This window comes from Elephantulus edwardii, unplaced genomic scaffold, assembly GCF_000299155.1.
Source record: "Elephantulus edwardii isolate Elephantulus edwardi_28Jun2011 unplaced genomic scaffold, EleEdw1.0 scaffold00151, whole genome shotgun sequence".
Classification (NCBI taxonomy): Eukaryota; Metazoa; Chordata; class Mammalia; order Macroscelidea; family Macroscelididae; genus Elephantulus; species Elephantulus edwardii.
The window spans coordinates 1803915-1822728 of NW_006399901.1; the positions used below are offsets into that span (position 1 = coordinate 1803915).

General features: G+C 40.1%; 1 pseudogene; it reads right to left on the reverse strand.

Moving 5' to 3' along the window:
* Positions 1-14679, reverse strand: part of LOC102863418 — a 37012-nt pseudogene extending 22333 nt beyond the window's left edge.
* Positions 14680-18814: the final 4135 nt, after the last annotated feature.

Below are 18814 nucleotides of genomic sequence, written 5' to 3' on the forward strand. Positions count from 1 at the left end.
AGTATGGCACTTTCTCAAAAAGTTGCAAGTAGAAATACCATTTGACCCAGCAATTCCACTACTAGGAATATACCCCAAAGAAACCATAACCGCCACCCAAGCAGATGTATACACACACCCATGTTTATCACAGCTTTGTTCACAATAGCAAAGAGCCGGAAATAACCCAAGTGCCCATCAGCAAACGAATGGATAGAGAAACTGTGGTACACTCAAACAACGGAATACTACACTGCACTGAAAAATAAGGAACTCGTGAATTACTTCACAAAATGGGTGACCCTGGAAGACATTATGCTGAGTGAAATATCTCAGTGACAAAAGAACAAATACAGCATAGTGCCACTATTGTAAAATGGGACTGACATTGGGGTTGGGGGAGACTGAGAAATATGGGATAAATTACGTATACCATATAAACAGATGAGGGAGAGAACTATTTAAAAGGGATATATGATTGGGTCTTATTGTCCAGAACAAAGGCTGCATAGTGGAGTGGACTTGGTGGGAGAGATTGTATAGCAATGAGAGAATTTTTCTGTTACTTTTCAAAGAGAAGAGAGAACTGGGGAGCAGGTTGATCAGGGAGAAACATGCAACAGTGAATTAATGGAAATCCAAAATCTCTGCAAACTTTTATTAAAATTAATAAAAATTTAAAAATCTCAAATACAAAAAAGGGCAAATAATGTAAAAGACCACTGTTATAAAAATATGATGGCCACATGTTGTGGGGAGAGCAGGAAATGAATGGATTAATAATGAATATAGGAATATGAAATGAATGGAAAATTAGACATTGTATGTATTGCAGTTATCCTGGAACAGGACACAACAGATTGAATGCTGGGGGTTAAGGAAGCTAAGTAAATGTTTATACACAGGTAGAAATAAAATTCATAGGTTGATAGGATTAGAAGGGGAAGAAGAGGGAGCAGAAATTAGAGGATAGATGGGGAGAAGGAAAAGATGCAAGGAAGATTTTATAAGATTTTGTAAATAATGGCATTGATTGTTGTAATTAATATAAAACATATATGAGTGATTGGATAAAAAAAATCAACATTAAAAAAAAGGTAAATGTCAGGGTTGTATCTTTTCACAATACCTATTCTTCCTTGCCCCCTCTTCTCTCTCTCTCTCATTGCTATCAAGTCAGAACCAACCCAGAGCTAACTTTTCATTGGGTTTTCAGAGACTGTAAATTGAACAGGAAGCACTATCTTTCTCCCTCTGAGCAAATAATCAGAGAAGCTGAAGTGTGCACTGCAATCCCAAAGGCATGCTGTTTGAATCCACCAGCTGCTCTGTGGGAGAAAGATGAGTAATCTTCTCCCGTGCAATTAACTGCCTCTGAAAATCCACCAGAGGGTCATCTATGGGTCAGTTCTGACTGGACCGTATACAACAACAATGTGCAAATTATACATCTTCTCTTGGAGGGAGGTATCAAAGCACTTACTAATGGAGCTTAAAGACAGACTGTAGCCTTCAGTATGGATTACACCTCAATGTGAAACAAGTCTTCACATCTAGACCAGTAAACAACAAATAGAAAAAGATTGAAGCCAAGGATCTTATTTTTCTTGAATATACAATCAGTGCCCATGGAAGCAGCTTCTTGAAAGCGCTAAAAAGCAATGCTGTTACCTGGAGGGCTAAGGAACACCCAAACAATGGTCTTCTCAAGAAGTTTAAGAGCCTATGAAAGCTAGGCAGTAAATTAAAAATATCAAGAATCGATGTCTTGGAATTGTGATATTGGTGAAGAATACGGACCACACCCATGGACTACCAAAAGAACAGAACTAATCAGTCTTGGAGAAGTACAACCAGAATGTTCCTTATATAGGGGGTTGATGTGACATCATCTCACATTTCTCATTCATGTTATCAGGGGGAGCCATCCCTTGGAAAAATACATCATGCTTGGAAAAGCTACTCTTTCATATTTCTACAATTCACACTGTCATGAATATCTGTTGTTTTTATCTTAAAAGTATCTACTCTTACTCTGATAACATCACTTGTATGTCAGTTTGTAATGCTATATTGGCTTTCATGTTGCAATGCTAGAGGCTATGGCACCAGTATTTCAGATAAGAGCAGGATCAACTATGGTGGCCATGTTTCAGCAGAGCTTCTTGACTATGAGAGGTTAGGAAGAAGGAGCTGGTGATTAGTTTTTAAAAAAAAAATGGCCAGTAAAAAAAAATTTTATAAAAAAGTGGCCAATGAAAACTATTATTAGAAGCAGAACACTGTCAGATACAGTACTAAATGAGCTCCTCAGTTTGGAATGCTTCCAAAATGCAACTGGAGAAGAGCTGCTCTCCCAAATTAGAATTATCCTTAATGACAAGGATGGAGTAAAGTTTTTCAGACTTTCATGAGAAGAAATGGCTACAAACATCCATTTTTATGTAGAATGTATAAAGTATGACTCTGGGAAAATTGGAAATTGGGAAAAAAATTACATTGAATGCATAAAGAGAAATCCCTAGGCATTAGTGAGCTAAAATGGATTGGTATTAGATATTTTGAATAAAAAAGAAATCTTATGGTCTGCTGTGCTGAGAATGATGAAGAATGATGCTACATTCATTGTCAAAAAGAGCATTTTACAGTGTATCCTAAAACAGTGTTGTCAGTGAAAGCATAATATCTATACACTTACAAGGAAGACTAGTTAATACAACTAGTATTCAAACAGTCACCAAGTACTAATGCCAAAGATAAAGAAACTGAAGATTTTTACCAACTTCTGTCATCAGAAATTGATCCAACATACAATCAACATGCATTGATAATTATTGGTGGTTGAAATGGAAAAGCTAGAAATAAAGAAGGATTGGAAGTTGGAAAATACAGCTTTTGTAACAATAATAATGAGACGATCACATGAAAGAATTCTGCAAAAACAATGACTTATTCATTGCACATACCTTTTAAAATACAACTTAAATGACTATGCTCATAAGAGACCTCCTAAGATCTGCACAGTAATTACATTTACTACCTTTATGGATAAAGATAGCAGAGAAACTCAGTATCATCGTTCAGGACAATGAACAACTGTGGAACAGACCATATGTTCATATGTAAGTTCAAGTTGAAGCTGAAGAAAAATGAAAAGTCCCTGAGTGTCAAAATATGACCTGTCCATATGTAAAGACTGTCTCAGTAACCTATTTGAAGCATTAAAACACCTTAGACCACATGAGTTGTTTCATGACTTCAAGAAAACATAGAAGAAAGTGTCATTTTTTTTAATATTTATTTTTTTATTTTTGTGTGTGTACCATCAAATTGGATCTGACTGGTACTGGAGGAGATTGTCCCTCCTTCTCCAGCAAAGCATCTGGTGGATTTGGAAAGTGTCATTTTAAGAACAGGAAAAAAAGGAAAACACAAAAATGAATGTCAGAAGACTCTGAATGTTGCTTTTCATTGTTTAGTAAGCAAAGCAAATGGAAGAAATGAAGTAAAATATTTCAAAGGATAATTTAAGAATAATACAATGCAATGTGCAAAGACTTGAAGTTAAAAAGCCAAAAGGCTTGGCATTTCTCCAGAGGAAAGGACAGAAGGAATAGTCAAGCCTCAAGTTGCACTATTGAAGGATTCTATGGGCAAAATTCTGAATAACACAGGAAGAAGCATCAAGGGAAAATGGAAGGACTGTATTGTAATGGAATTTTCTGCTATTCATCTACTCCAAGAGATAGCATATGGTATGCATCCTGTCACCATACTTTTTCAGTCTAAAGGCAGAACAGATCATTTGGGAGGCTGGACTTTAGGAATGTGGCATCAAACAGCCTTTGCTATACCGATGACACAATCTTGTTTGTCAAAACTGAAGAGGACCTGAAGCATTTGCTGCAGAAGATCAAGGATTGCAGTTCCACTGTGGCTGAAGCTCATCAAGAAGACAAAGATTCTCACCACTGGGCCAGTTGGCAGCAGCATTATAAATGGAGAAGAGATTGAGATTGTTAACAATTTCAGCTTGCTCAGTTCTACAGTCAACACTCTTGGCACCAGCAGTCAGGAAATCAAAAGATTAATTGCATTAGAAAAATTTGCTGTCAAGAATCTGTCCAAAGTGCTAAAGAGCAGTGTTGTCAGACTAGAGACTAAGGTGCACCCAATCCAGATCATGATCTTTGCAGTTACTTGCTAGGCATCAGCTGGACAAAGACTAAGGATGAAGTGTGGGAGAAGAGCATTGAACATACATAGACCACCAAGAGAGCAAACAGTTCTGTCCTGAAGAAGGTGAAACCAACTTGCTCTTTGGAGGCAAAGATTTTGAAGCTCCATCTGACATACTTTGGGCATGTTGCCCAGAGTGACCAGTCCTTGGAGAAGGACATCATGCTTGGAAGGGGGGAGGAAAGGCGCTGGAGAGGAAGACTCTGGAGGATATGGATTGACACAATGACTGGGGTAATAGGACAGGTGTGTCATAGACAGCAAAGTTGACTGGATAGGACAGGGTTCCAAGCTTTTGTGCATAAAGGTCAAGCTACACTGAAAGCATTAGTAAAACAAACAAGGCTCCAGGAATTGACTAACTACAAACTGAGTTGTTTCAACAAATAAATACAACCCTGAAAACCCTCACTCATCTCTGCCAAGATATTTGGAAGACATCTACCTAGCCAGCCAACTAGAAGAGATTTTTATCTCTGCTCATTTCAAAGAAAGGTAAACCAACAGGGTGTTGAAATTATCAAACAATATCACACACTCAAACTTTTCTGAAGATAATTTTAAAACTGTTCCAGAGTACATCAGAAGAGGAAAAAGAATGAATTTATGGTTTCAGATAGATCTTGACTGAATGCAAGAATACCAGAAAGATGGTTACTTGTGTCTAATAACTAAGCTCTGGTGGCCTAGTGGTACGAAGCTGCACTGCAATCCCAAAGGCACATGATTTAAATCCGCCAGCTACTCCTCAGGAGAAGGGTGGGCAGTCTCCTGTGTGATTAACTGCCTCTGAGTCTATTCTGACTCGATGGCACACAACAACAACAACGACTAAGCAACGGCATACAACTGTGTTGCGCAAAACAAATTATGAGTAATATTGCAAAGAGTGAAACTTGCAGAATAATTAATTATACTTATGAAGAGCCTGTACATAGAACAAGAAACAGTGTTCAGACAGAGCTAGAAGATATTGTGTGGTTTGAAATTGGAAAAGATATGCATCAGAGTTTTGTTCTTTCATGTACTTACTCAGTCCATATGTTTTTTAGTACCATCAAGCCCAAACTGATCCATAGCTGATCCTCCAGCGGGTTTTCAGAGACAATAAATCACATGGGAGTTGATTTCCCATTTTTCCCCCAAGCAAATAATCTGAGATGCTGCTACTGATCCCCTATATATCCTAATCTGACTGGTGCAAAAAATCTCTGGCCCTGAATGATGGCACTGCACTCTCTGCCTCCTCTTCTTTGCTGGTAATGAGATTCTGCCTTTGCTACTTAATTTGCTTGATTTCTGTTTGGTAGGTTGCAGAAAAGGGCCAGTCCCACAATGGTTATTTTATACACACCTTACTTCATGTTCCCACCCAGTCATGTGCTGAAAGTCAAAGCAAATGGCTAGAAAATCTATTTCAAAAGATAAACCCATGACACCATACTTGCTAAAAACAAACTGTATTTGGAGCATTTTATCAGCATAGATTACACCTTAACATCAAGACAATAAAAATACAACTGGACCAAAGGGCAACATCATGGTAACGGAAGAAAAAATTTCATTTTACTTAGACCCACTATCAACATCCATGTCAAGAAATCTAGTAACATATTGGACAAACCTTCTGAAAAAAATATTAAAAAGCAAAGATGTTGTACCAGTCAGATCTGATTTGATGATAAATTTTTTTTAAAAAAAAAGCAAAGATGTCACTTTGAGGATTAAGGTGTTCCAAACTCAAGCCATGATATTGTCAGTTATAAGTATAGAAAAGCTGGACAGTGGTAATCAAAGAAGAATTTATTCATTTTCATGGTGGTGTTTATAAAGAATATTAAATATTGACTTCCAGTGGGACAAACAAATCTTTTTTTAAAAAAAAAATTGGTGTGTGTGTGTGTGTGTGTGTGTGTGTGTGTGTGTGTGTATTGTCAGATCAGATCCTACTGGTACAGGAAGAGATTGCCCCTCCTCCAGTGCAGCATCTGGTGGATTCTAATTGCCTGCCTTTGGGATTTCAGCACAGCTTCTTACCACTAGGCCACCAGAGCGCCCTAAACAAATCTATCCTGAGAGTATTACAGCCATTTGTTGTTGTAAGGTGCCATCAAGTCAAATGTAACTCATAGTAACCTGATGAACAACAGGTCAGAACCTTGCGTTCTCCTACACCATCCCTATGCACTCCGTCATGCTTCCCCCATTGTTGTAGTCACTATGACAGTTCATCTCATTGAGGGTCTTCCTCTCTTCTGTCCTGATCCAAGTCATCGAATTTTCAGTTGCTTTGTATGCATCTGCAAGTTGGGCAATGAATAAGGAAGACCAAAGAAAAATTGGAACCTTTGAATTGTGGTGTTGATAAAGAGTATGGACTGACAAGAATAAAGGGATCTGTCTTGGAGAGAGTGCTCTTTATAGAGGCAAGGATGGAAAAGCTTCATCTCATATACTTTGAGCATATTGTCAGGAGCAGCAAGTCCTTGGAAGAAGATATGGTAAATCTTTATAGCCAGAAATCTCCTTAAAATTGAATATGGTGAGAGTTCATCTTACATGATTAGGACATGTTATCAGAAAGAACCAGTCCCTGGGAAATGACATGCTGGTTGGTAAAAGGAAGCTCAGTGAAAAAGAGGGCGACTACAACAGTGGGCTTAAAAATATCAATTACTGTCAGAGTAGCAAGATAAAGGGAAATTACTCTTTTGTTGTACATTGGATCATTGGAACGGACTCTTAGAAGTACCTAACAACATCTGTATTAAGGTAGATGGGCAATCCTAGGAGTTTGGATATGCTTCAGACTGATCAACAAGCCTCAAACAACTTCACTGATTAAATCAGCTAGAGACTTAACCCTCCCAGCTGCCTCTTGTGTTCAGAATCTTCAGATTTAAATCATGGAGGCAGATTTCTGGTCTTCTACACCAGCATGAGTGGAAGGGGTTCTTCTTTTATGCTTCTCAGAGCTGTTAGACTATCCCCGAAGTTAGGATATCCCAAAGCTTATGGAAAGAAATTTATGTTGCTGTTGTTAGGTGCTGTTGAGTGGAGCATGACTCTTAGTGACCCTCTGAACAAAAGATCTGAACCCTATTCTATCTTGCTCACACTGTCAATCCATCTGGTTAGAGGGTCTTCCTCTTCTTTGCTGAGCCTCCACCGTTTCCAACATCATGTCCTTCTCCAAGGAATAGCACCTCCTAGCAACATGCGTAAAATATGTGAGGTGAAGCCTCATCATTCTTGCCTCTAAATAGCACTCCAGTTGCACGCTCTCAAAGACCTGTCTGTTAGTTCTCTTAGCCGTACATTGGATATTCGGTGCTCTTCCCTAGCACCACAGCTCAAAGGTGGTAATTCATTTTCTGTCATCTTTATTCATTGTCCAGGTCTCAGATGCATAGCTAGTAATCGGAAACACTATGGCCTGAATCAGATGCACCTTAGTCCTCAAACTGACATCACTACTCCTCAATGATTTGGAAAGGTCCCTAACTGCAGACCTTGTTATTAGGCAGGGCAAATGATGACAAGCACTAAGAGCCCAAAAGTACTCTCATTTTTTACCTTTCAGTGAAGGTAACAGAAATAGAACAAGAACACCCAACTCAGATTTACCTCCTTCTGTTCTTGACCTGTTTGGACAGCTTTCTTAAATCCCAAGGATTCCTGGCAATGTTTTAGAGTTAGGGAGGTTTCCTGAGAGAAAGTATTCGAGTTCAAGTGCTGTGTTTAGTGGACCAAGATCCAGGACACACACACACCAAGAGAGAGCATGGCTATAAAGGCTTGTAGGGAACTCTGGAGGCTTAGTGCTAAGGAGTTATGCAGCCAACCCAAAGCCATGAAGTTCTAATCCACTAGCTGTTCTGTGGGAGAAAGATGGGAAATCTCTTGTATTATTTACGACCTCTGAAAACCCACATAATAACAACAACAACAAAGAGAGGACATGGTTAGCCAGACTAGGTTTCCATAGAGGCAGGAGGAGAGAGCAGAAGGATTACTTGTCCCAGGCTTCTCTAAGGTTTAAAAGATTCAACAACAGACTTAAAATACTACTGTATTCTTCAAAACAGCTTTCAATTTGCATCCTGTCGTCAGAGCACACTTGTCGTGTATGATGAAATATAATTTTCTGGTGATTTAGTGATGAAGTGTTACACTGCCAACTCAAAGGCAAAGGATTTGAATCTGCCAGTTGCTCTCTTAAGGAGAAAAAGAAGGACAATCTCTTCCCATGCTATTTACTGCCTCAGAAAACCCACCGGAGGGTCAGTAATGAGTCCACTCCAACTCAAAGGCATATAACAACAACATTTTATAATGTAACGATTTTAGTTATATTGCAAAATTTGGAAAGTATATAACAAGGCAGGCATAAAATCAGAATCCAGTGCAAAACCACAGCTCAGGCAACCCAGGAGGTCTGGATGAAGACCTGTTACAGAGAAGATAGTCTGACCGTCCCATGGTGCTGTTTTATTACAGCACGTCTCCCTGTTTATGTTTGACCCAAATCAAGCCCCCAACTATTTTAACATATTTAATTGCTTGTAACTATGGAAGATTTTCCAGTAATCAAAATTGAAAGTGGAAAAGTTTCAAGAAATGTCAAGTCCATAATAGCAAACATCCTTGGCCACAGCTGAAAAGTAAATTGATATCAAGTTGATCTTAGCACTTCGCCAAATGGATTGCTGTTTCCCTGTGCCTAGAACACCCAAAAAGGAAATAGGGGCCCATGCTGTGTTTTTCATTCTTTGCCTGGATACCTCTCCCAGTTCCTACTTTTATAGCAAAGAGCCCTGCTTTGATTGCATTCTGTCCCAGCAACCTTTCTGAGACCATGTGAGCTTGCCTGTGTGGACTCGTTTTATGATAACTGTTGGCTGCATTTTGCCTGCTTATTATTGGGCCTAATATCCTAAAAAGGAGAGGTAAGGACTATTTGTTCCTTTCCTTCCGCACCTTTCCCATGCACTTAATCTTTCTTGCACTTAGAAAACTTGAGTCACATGTTCATGTGCCTTGCACATGAGCCTGTAGAAGATAGGAATAACAGTATCAGAACCTGTTTAACTTTAGAGGAAATAATGTGAATCAAGATCAGCCCAAATTTTATTCCCACGAGGTAGAAGTCAATCATATCCCACCCTTCAACTTTCTTAGCAATTCTGATACTAATTTTCTCTCCTGGGACACTTTCTACTTCTCTACTAAGCCCAATAATTTGTTGCAACAGCCCACACAGAACTCACAGATCATATTTAACAATTCAGCACTTTATGAAGGATGCCACTTGTGACAAGGAAGCATGTGGGAAAAGTCTGAAAGATTCTCTCAAAGAAGAGAGAACATTTTTCACTTCATTACAGATGACCTCTCTAAGCCCTGCAAGCCAGCAGGCCCTTCTCTCTCTACTATACATGCCCTTTCCAGTGGCCCTTTTAGCCATGGAAGCTTCCTCTCAACCCACTGAAGACAGATCTTCTTTTGGCTGCCTCAGGACAGGCTCCTCTCAATCTCTTCAAAACAGACATCCTCTCAGTCATCTGAAGACAGGTCTCCTTGATTTCTGTCTCCCATCAATCCCACTGCAGTGCACTTTCTAGGCCTGTCACCTCCACTCCTCCTTGGCTGGTCCATCCACCATCTTCAGTGTTACAGGTATTGATCCATATTATTAGTCTTCTCTCCTTCTCTTGCTCTCACACACTCTCTCATAGCTGTGGGAGCAGAACTGACTCATGGCTGAACCTCCACTGCATTTTTGGGAGACTGTAAATCCCACGGGAGATTGTCCATCTTCCACTGTTGGGAGAAAGCCACTGGTGGGTTCAAACCACTAGAGAAGTGCTACCTTTGGGGTAACAGTCTAACTTCCTATAGATTATGCCACTGGGAAGTAAGGAATTATTTCCTCGCTGTCTGCTTCTCTTTTCTCTCCTCTGCTTCTTCTGCTTCTGTCTGCCTCCTCTCTGAGAGACCTATGTGGTATGAGCTGTATGTATACACAAACTCCTTCTTCATTTCAAAGCATGGATCTTCTACCAAAGCTGCAAATTTGCCAGTCTTCTCTCAGGGTAAATCATAGACACTTCATCTGCATAGTAGGCTTCCATCACTTCATTTGCATAGTACATTGACCAATCTCTGCAAGGGCATATGAAATGACAGGGAAACCTGCAGCTCAGAACCAGACAGAAAGTACAAAGCCAAGTTATTTTTTGTGTAGTCAGGTCATGTTAACCAACCTGGACAGAAAGATCAAATCCTCTGAAGTAGGAAATTAGTTCAAAGGTAACTCGTTAGGGATTAGCGCAAACATCTCTCAAGCTGTTTTTTCAAGAACCAAGAGAGAAGACCACATAAAACTCTCATTTAATCATGAAGCTTTACATGAAAGCACTTCTTTACACACACTTGTGGATGCCAGGACTACACAGAAGAGAACGTCACACATTCTCCTAATCTCTGACTCCCTCCCTGTCCCCTATATCATTTTGTAGAATCCATCTTCTCCTCCCTCTACCTTGTGACATTTCAGAAAAAGAAACACAACTCAAGATAAATTGAGGTCATATTAAGGTGTGTGGGAAAAGAATTAAGAGCTATGGCACAAACAGATATACACACAACTGTGTCCACTGCAAGATTATTTACAATAGCAAAGAGATGGAAACAACCCAAGTGTCCATTAATAGACTAGTGGATAAAGAAACTACAGTATAATCACATGATGGAGATCTATATAACACTGAAAAACAATAAAGAAATCACAAAAGTGTATAATGTGGACACATCTACAGGACATTATGCTAAGTGAAATAAGCCAGTCACAAAAGGACAAACAGCATAAGATATATGCTATGAATCATTCTCAGATGGCTAGCAGGGCTGGAAGGGAAGGAGTAGAGAATAACGGCAGACAATAAGCACATATTAAGATGGGTGAATAGAGAAGCATTATCCAGTGAGGAAATGCTAAAGAAAGAGAAGAAGCAGAGAGGTACAGAAGGATTAATGGAAATCAGAATCACAGGGATAAAGTGGGGAATGTGCAATTGTATTTGTGGATATTAAAATGATTGTTAAAGAAAAAATGTGTATGAATGGTTGCATGAAAATCTAATTTACCTTGTAAATCTTCATTGAAATCACAATCAAAATTAAATTTAAAAGAAGAGGTTAGGAGTTAGAGGCAATTTGGAAACTTCTAAGGAGATTTACTACTAAAAACTGGTGTCATTGAATTGAACCAGCAGGATTAATTTGCAAGAGCCATTGCAAAACTAAAATACAAGGTCCAGTGTTTAACATCTCTTTTTAATTTCTCTTAACCCATCTTGATTGTAAAAGAAATAAATCTGGAAGTTATTATCTTTAAATTTTGGTTCTATATAACATGTCACCAAAAATTGACTTGGAATTTTCTGTACTTAAAAAAGAGAAGGGAAAAGAAAAAACTTATTAATTTCAAGATGGCAGTGGAAATTGGCATTAAATCAATTTGGAGACCTTCTATACTGGGTGCTAGAACCCCATGAATCTGACTCTGGTGGTATATAGCACCCAAATATCCTTTGGTTAGCACGCAGTGCTGCCCAGTTTTCTAGTTCTAGCTGCCATCGTTATTATTGTTCTTGTTGTCGTCGTCATCATTGTTGGATGCCATCAAATAAACAAGAACTTATAGTGACCTTATGAAGAACAGATCTGAAATGCCTTATCCTGTGTCATCCTTACATATCTCCCATGCTCAAGTCCATTGTTAAAGTCACTGTATCAATCTCAATGAAGGCCACCATCCCTTTTTTCATTTAGAGTTTATTTTTCCCAGCATGATGGCTTTTTCCAAGGACTGGTACCTCCTGCCAACATGCCCAAAGTATGTGAGACCAAACTTCACCATCCTTGCTGAAAAAGCACCCTGGTTGCCCTTCCTCCAAGACAGAATACCATACCTTTATTTCTGTAGGTCACTTAATGCAACCTTCTGCCTATTTGCCTACACACCATCCCTTCCCTTGTTGCCTGAGATGCCAGCAGGCAGAAGCAACAGTCTTATTGTCATTGGAGCCACTGGTGGGTTCCAGTGGCCAAAGATGCTCAGCCTTCTAGTCAGCAGTACAACACACAACAGATTATATCATCAGCCCTCCTTTTCTAAACTTTTGGCAATAAGAATTTAGCACAGATCTCTGAATATTTGGAATGTATTTGCAGCCATTAACATTTGGCTGTTTCTTGGAAGAAACCAATATTATTTTACCTCTCCAGAGTCCTGAAGAGCAACGATGTCAGTCTGGAGACAAAGGTGCACCTAATTCAGGCCATAGTCTTCACAATTGTTTGCCATGCATCAGGGAACTGGACAATGACTAGGATGATAGAAAGAGAACTGATGCCTTTGAGGTGTGGTGCTCGAGAATTGTGTTGAATATAACATGGACTGAAGGAGAACAAACAGGTTTGTTCTGGAGAGGGTGAAGTCAGGCTGTTCCTTAGAGGAAAGGATTCTGAGGCTTCGCCTGACATACTTTGGGAATGTTGCAAGAATGGACCGGTCCTTGGAGAGGGACATCATGCTTGGAAGGGCAGAGAGATGGAGAAAGAGGGAGACCATCAATGTATTGATACAGTGACTAGGATAATGAGTGTAGATCTATTGGAGACAGTAGAGTTGGCACAGGATAGAGCAGGTTTCAGGGCTGCTATACATAGAGTCGCTATGAGTCACTAGCGATTCAGTGGCACATAACAACATATTGTTTTAGAGATTTTTTTCAACCCTAAAGCAGCATGTTACATCCTTGTGTAGTAAAACTTCATGACTTGCAAAAGCTAATTACTAATTTTTTTAAAAGTTACAGCTCACATTATATTGTAATTGTACATAATTATACAGTAACATTTCAATGTTGGTTGACATACATCTGATTTCAGATTCTCAAATTGTATTTATCTAGGGTAAGGTGGGGGAGGAGGGAAGGAAAGAAGGCAACTTCACCCAAATTATGTAGCAGTGTAAAGCAGATTTCCTTTCTGAGCCAAAAGTAAATCACTTGTGTCTTCAAACTATTCCTTGTAACTTTTCTTACAGCAGTATGGTTTTACATTTTGGCCAAAGAGAGTTGCCTTCTTTTGGCTGGTAAACTCCTCATTCTGGAGAAATACTGATTTATATCTGTGGAATCTGTCTCCTTTTCAACAGAGCACTGACAAACCGTGCATTAAAGGCTTATTAGTTTCACTTAAGTTAATATCAAAAGAAAGATTTAAAATGTGCACCATATTTTTACCCAATATATATAATTATGTTCAATTTAAACCAGTTTTCCAAAACACCTAGGTTTTGCCCAAAATTTAAGACACTAAAAAGTCTAAATCCCTAAACCAAATGGTAGTTTTTAATATTGTAAATGAAAAAAATTAAACCATGTGCTTGAGTGCAATGGGCTTTTTTGTTTTAAGCCAAACTTTTTCTTTCCAAAGTGGTGCCATAAATTTCTACCCAGTGCCAATGGTCACTCGCCACACTCACCAGATTGTCTGTGTAGCCAGCAAACAGAGTCTGGCCATGAGCAGACCAGGCCAGAGAGGTGCACTAGGGTGGTTCAGTTTTGCTGCTGTTGCTAATAGCTTCTTGCTTCAGTTAATCTACAGTGATCTTGCCCTCCAAGTCCCAAATCTTGATACTGGGGCCTGTAGCAGCACAGAGCCAGTAGCAGTTAGGACTGAAGCACAGGGCATTGCCGATGTCACCGCCATCTTGAGTGTAGAGATGCTTGCCTTCGTCGAGGTCCCACAGCATAGCCTGGCCTCCAGAAGCACCGAGGGATCCATCTGGAGAGACAGTCACAGTGGTCAGGTAGCCTATGTGGCCAATGAGTTTGGTTTGCAGTTTGCAGTTAGCCAGGTTCCACACCTTGACCAACTTATCCCAGCCACAGGAGACGATGATGGGGTTGCTGCTGTTGGGTGAGAAGCAGGCACAAGACACCCACTCCGAATGACTCTCATCCTGGACGGTGTACTTACAGACACCCAGAGTATTCCACAGCTTGATGGTTTTCTCTCTGGAGCCTGAGACAATCTTCTGGTTGTCAGAGGAGAAGGCCACACTCAGCACATGCTTTGTATGCCCTGCAAATTGGTGTGTGGTAGCAACTGTTGTGAGATCCCAAAGGCGTAAAGTTCCATCCCAGGAACCAGATAGGGCAAACTGGCCATCAGACGAGATGACCACATCACAAAGTGGGAGTGACCACACAGAGCACGCTGAGGGATGCCATAGTTGGTTTCATCTCTGGTCCGCTTCCACGTGATGATGGTCTTATCTCGCGAGGTGGACAGTATCATGTCTGGAAATTGCGGTGTGGTCACAATTTGGGTCACCCAGCCGATGTGGTCATTAAGAGTGCCACAAAAGGTCATCTGTCCAGTCATGTCTACAGTGGGTGCGGGGACAAAGATGGCAGTGGATAACTCAGAGACACCAAGAGCATTTCAATGGGCTTTTAAAGATCAACTTTGACACAACTGGGCATATGGAAACAAATATATTTCAACTCTGGAGAAGAATATACTTGAGAACATGTTAAAAATGAGGCCACATTTTTAAAAGCATAGGAAATAGGGTGCAGTTACTTCAAAATCCTGGAAAACATCTCTGTTTTGTTAATTGAAGTTATAGGACCAAAAAGTCTAGATTCTAAAATATTTTTAAATTCTGTTCCATATTTTCCCCCTTTTGACCATGATTTTTTAAAATGGAATCTTTAATGAAAATGTTCAATAATGATTTCTGGGAACCATCTAATTGTGTTCTCATGGCAAAGGAGGGAGTTAGCCAATGAGGTAATAAGTCATGCATTCCCTTTCCTCCTATTCCTGATGGTGAAGCTTCCTCTCTTAGAATTTGGACATGTTGCTAGAAGAGGCTGCCTATTCCTTGGAATAAGACATCATTCTTGGAAGGGGAGAGGGTGAATGAAAGAGAAGACGACTCCCAATGAGATGGATTGACACAGTGACTGTAGCAATGAAATCAAGTTTGTCAGTGATGATGAAGACGGTACAGGATAGGACAGGATTCAGGTCTATTGTTCATAGGGTCACTGTGAGTCAGTCTTACTTGACTCAATGGCTCCTAACAACAATTTCTGCTGTGGCTGCTCCAAGTGGCCAGAGACCAACTGTACCTTGGCTAGTTTTTAAAATCCCAAGTACTATTCGGCAAACTAGGAGGTAGAACAGAAACACTAAAAGCAACATTAAGCCAATTAATTGGGATAACCTATGAAACTCTGAACAAAGAAAAAAGAAACCACATTGGTTGTATAAAAGCAGTATCTCCAGCTTCTTTCATTGCAGACACAAACACAATGTCAGAAACACTAAAAGCAACATTAAGCCAATTAATTGGGATAACCTATGAAACTCTGAACAAAGAAAAAAGAAACCACATTGGTTGTATAAAAGCAGTATCTCCAGCTTCTTTCATTGCAGACACAAACACAATGTTTTGCCAGCTTGTTCTTACTTACTTTCATAACTCACCGGGTTAAATCAGATGAAGAAACTTCCTGGAGGAGAAGTCACTGCTCTGAGGTCCTGGAGCTAGGACATGGCAAGGTCAGTGTCTGAAGCTGCTGGACTCTAACCTTGTGTTACTCAAATGTAAGCCACCTGCCACTCATATCAGATTCACTTTGGAAGAGCACATTAAATCTTCCAGGCCCCAGATTGACCTAAGAAATTAGTATCTCCTGGGAGAAAGTATTTGTTTAAATAGTCCACGTTACCTAGAAGCTTCTTGAATTTCCACCTCAGCCAACCTTACAATATTAAATATGACGAACAGACATCAAGATGGTCCTCCTAGGACCTGTGCCTTATTAAAGACCTTTGAGTAATCCCTCCCCCTTGAGTCTTGAGTAGGATTGCCTACCCAATAGTGTTCTTAGTTGTGCTAGAGTTAGTTCTGAACTCATGGCAATCCCATGCACAATAGAACAAAATGTTACCTGGTTCTGTACCATCCTTATGATCATAGAGTTTCCATTGGTTAGCTTGGGGAAGTAGACTTTCAGGCCTTTCTTTGCCATTATTCTCAACTAGAAGTATCACTGACCCCCATCCAGTGTCATAGTAATTTATAAGCCTCCACTGAGAATAAATGGGCAATGGCTGAGCATGAAGTCTATTAGCTAAGAGTTATAATCTGTGGTCTCTATGAAAGATGAGAATTCCACCACTGAACCACCACTGCCCCACTGTTGCTGTTGTTAAGTGTCATAGCATTAGTTCTAACTTCCAGAAAAACCTATGCACAGAGCAAAAACAATACCCAGCTCTGTGCCATCCTCACAATTTTACTGTTTGAGCCCATTATTATAATCACTGTGCCAATCTATATGAGTGTCTGCCTCTTTTTTGCTTACCCCTCTAATTTATCAATGCCCAAATAGTATATAATAAAAGTAAGGCTGGCACTCCCGCTGTTCCATTAGGCTAGCAAGTATGCCTTAGAGACGCTTCATGCTGCTTGATGAAATAAACACACATGTTAGCAAAGCCCATGTGGCAAGGGATTGTGGGTAGCCTCTAAAAGCTGAAAATGGCTTCCAGTCAGAGGAAAACACTGGGGTCTTCAAAACTTCCATTGAACTGATTAAAAGTGGATTCTTCCCCATGTGAGTCTGCAGATGAGAACTCAGTCTGGCTGGACAACATCTTGATTGCAGTCTTGTGAATCCTTGAGCAGGAGACTCAGCTAAGCTGTGCCCAGAACTCGGACCCATGTAAACTGTGTGACAGAATGTGCTGTCTAAACTACTACATTCTTGGTGATGTGTTGCACAGCAATAGATAATATACATTAGGAAACTCCACAGTTTCTGCTAATAGAGCCTCATGGGCGGCTCCTCTGTAAGTTCTGCCTAGTGAGCTGTGTACCTAATAAGCATGACAAAGGGCTGTGTCAAATGGCCTGCTGGGAACAAACCCCAACAAAACAAGTATTTTCAAATTTCTTATTAAGAAAAACAATGTATTCTCATTGTAGAAAATTTGGAAACAGACCAAGAAGAAAATGAAAATTACCAGGAATGATGTCCTCCTACTCCCTCCGATAACCACAGATAATAAGTTGGCAGATAGCCTTCCCTAACTTGGTTCTAGGCAGAGAGGCTGGATAAAGTTACAAATGGAGAACACTGTGCACACAGACTGTTTTGTAATTAGCTCTTTTCCAGTATCAGCCCACATTTTTTAAAGGAATTCGAAGCATCTGAGTGGTGAGATTGTTTCTGGCATTTTGGGACATTGCCAGGTGCCATTGTTTAATGACCTTGGAGTTTTTCTCAAGCTGGACTTTGACAGAGAAGTCACATAAGGAGGAAACTGAGGCCCACCCAGCCTAAGGGTATATGGATATGTTGTTGTTGATTGCTGTCGAGTCAAGCACAACTCATAGCGACCCTATGAATAAAAGGCCTGAAGCCCTTCTACAACTATCAACATTTATTAAAGTTCATCGAGTTTCCAGAAACATGTTATTTAGGAAATGGATGCCACTCCTGCTTCCAAACCTGTTATAGTATGTTATTGTTGTTATGTACCATTGAGTCACCTGCTACGTATAGCGGCGACCCTATGTACAGAAGCTCTGAATCCTTCCCTATCCTGAGCCAGTCTCACTAATTCCGATACGCCCTTCCCCATTGCCCCAGTCACTGTATCAATCCCTCTCATCTGGGGTCTCCCTCTTCGGTGCTGTCCATCCACCTTTCTGAGCATGATGTCCTTCTTCAAGGACCAATCTCTCCTGGCTTGTGCCCCAAGTAAGTGAGACGGAACTTCAAAATCCTAGCCTCCAAGGAGAGACTTGGTTTCACCTTCTCCAAGACAGACCTATTTTTTTTCTTGGCAGTGGATGGTATGTTCAAGACTCTTCTCCAGCACCACAACTCAACTCATTCTTCTTCTGTCATCCTTAGTCATTGTCCAACTCTCTGAAGCATAACAAGTAATTGAGAAGACCATGGCTTGGATTAGGTGCACCTTTGTATCTAGACTAACATCGTTGCTCTTCAGCACTCTGGAGAGGTCCATGACAGCAGATTTTCCAAATGCAATTCATCTTTTGATTTACTGGCTGCTGGTGTTAAGAATGTTGATTGTGTGGTGCAACCACAGTGGAAAATGGTATGGCACTTTCTAAAAAAGTTGCAAATAGAGATACCATTTGACCCAGCAATTCCAATACTGGGAATATTCCCTAAAGAGATCATCCAAGCAGATATATGCACACCCATGCTTTTATTGCAGCTTTGTTCACAATAGCAAGGAGTTGCAAACAATTCAAGTGCCCATCAACAAACGAATGGATAGAGAATCTCTGGAATATTCACACAATGGAATACTGTGCTGCATTGAAAAACAAGAAATTCATGCAATATTATTCAAAATGGGTGACCCTGGAGGACATTATGCTGAGTGAAATATCTCAGTCACAAAAGGACAAATACTGCATGGTGCCACTGCTGTAGAACAGGACTGACATTGTGGTTGGGGAGAG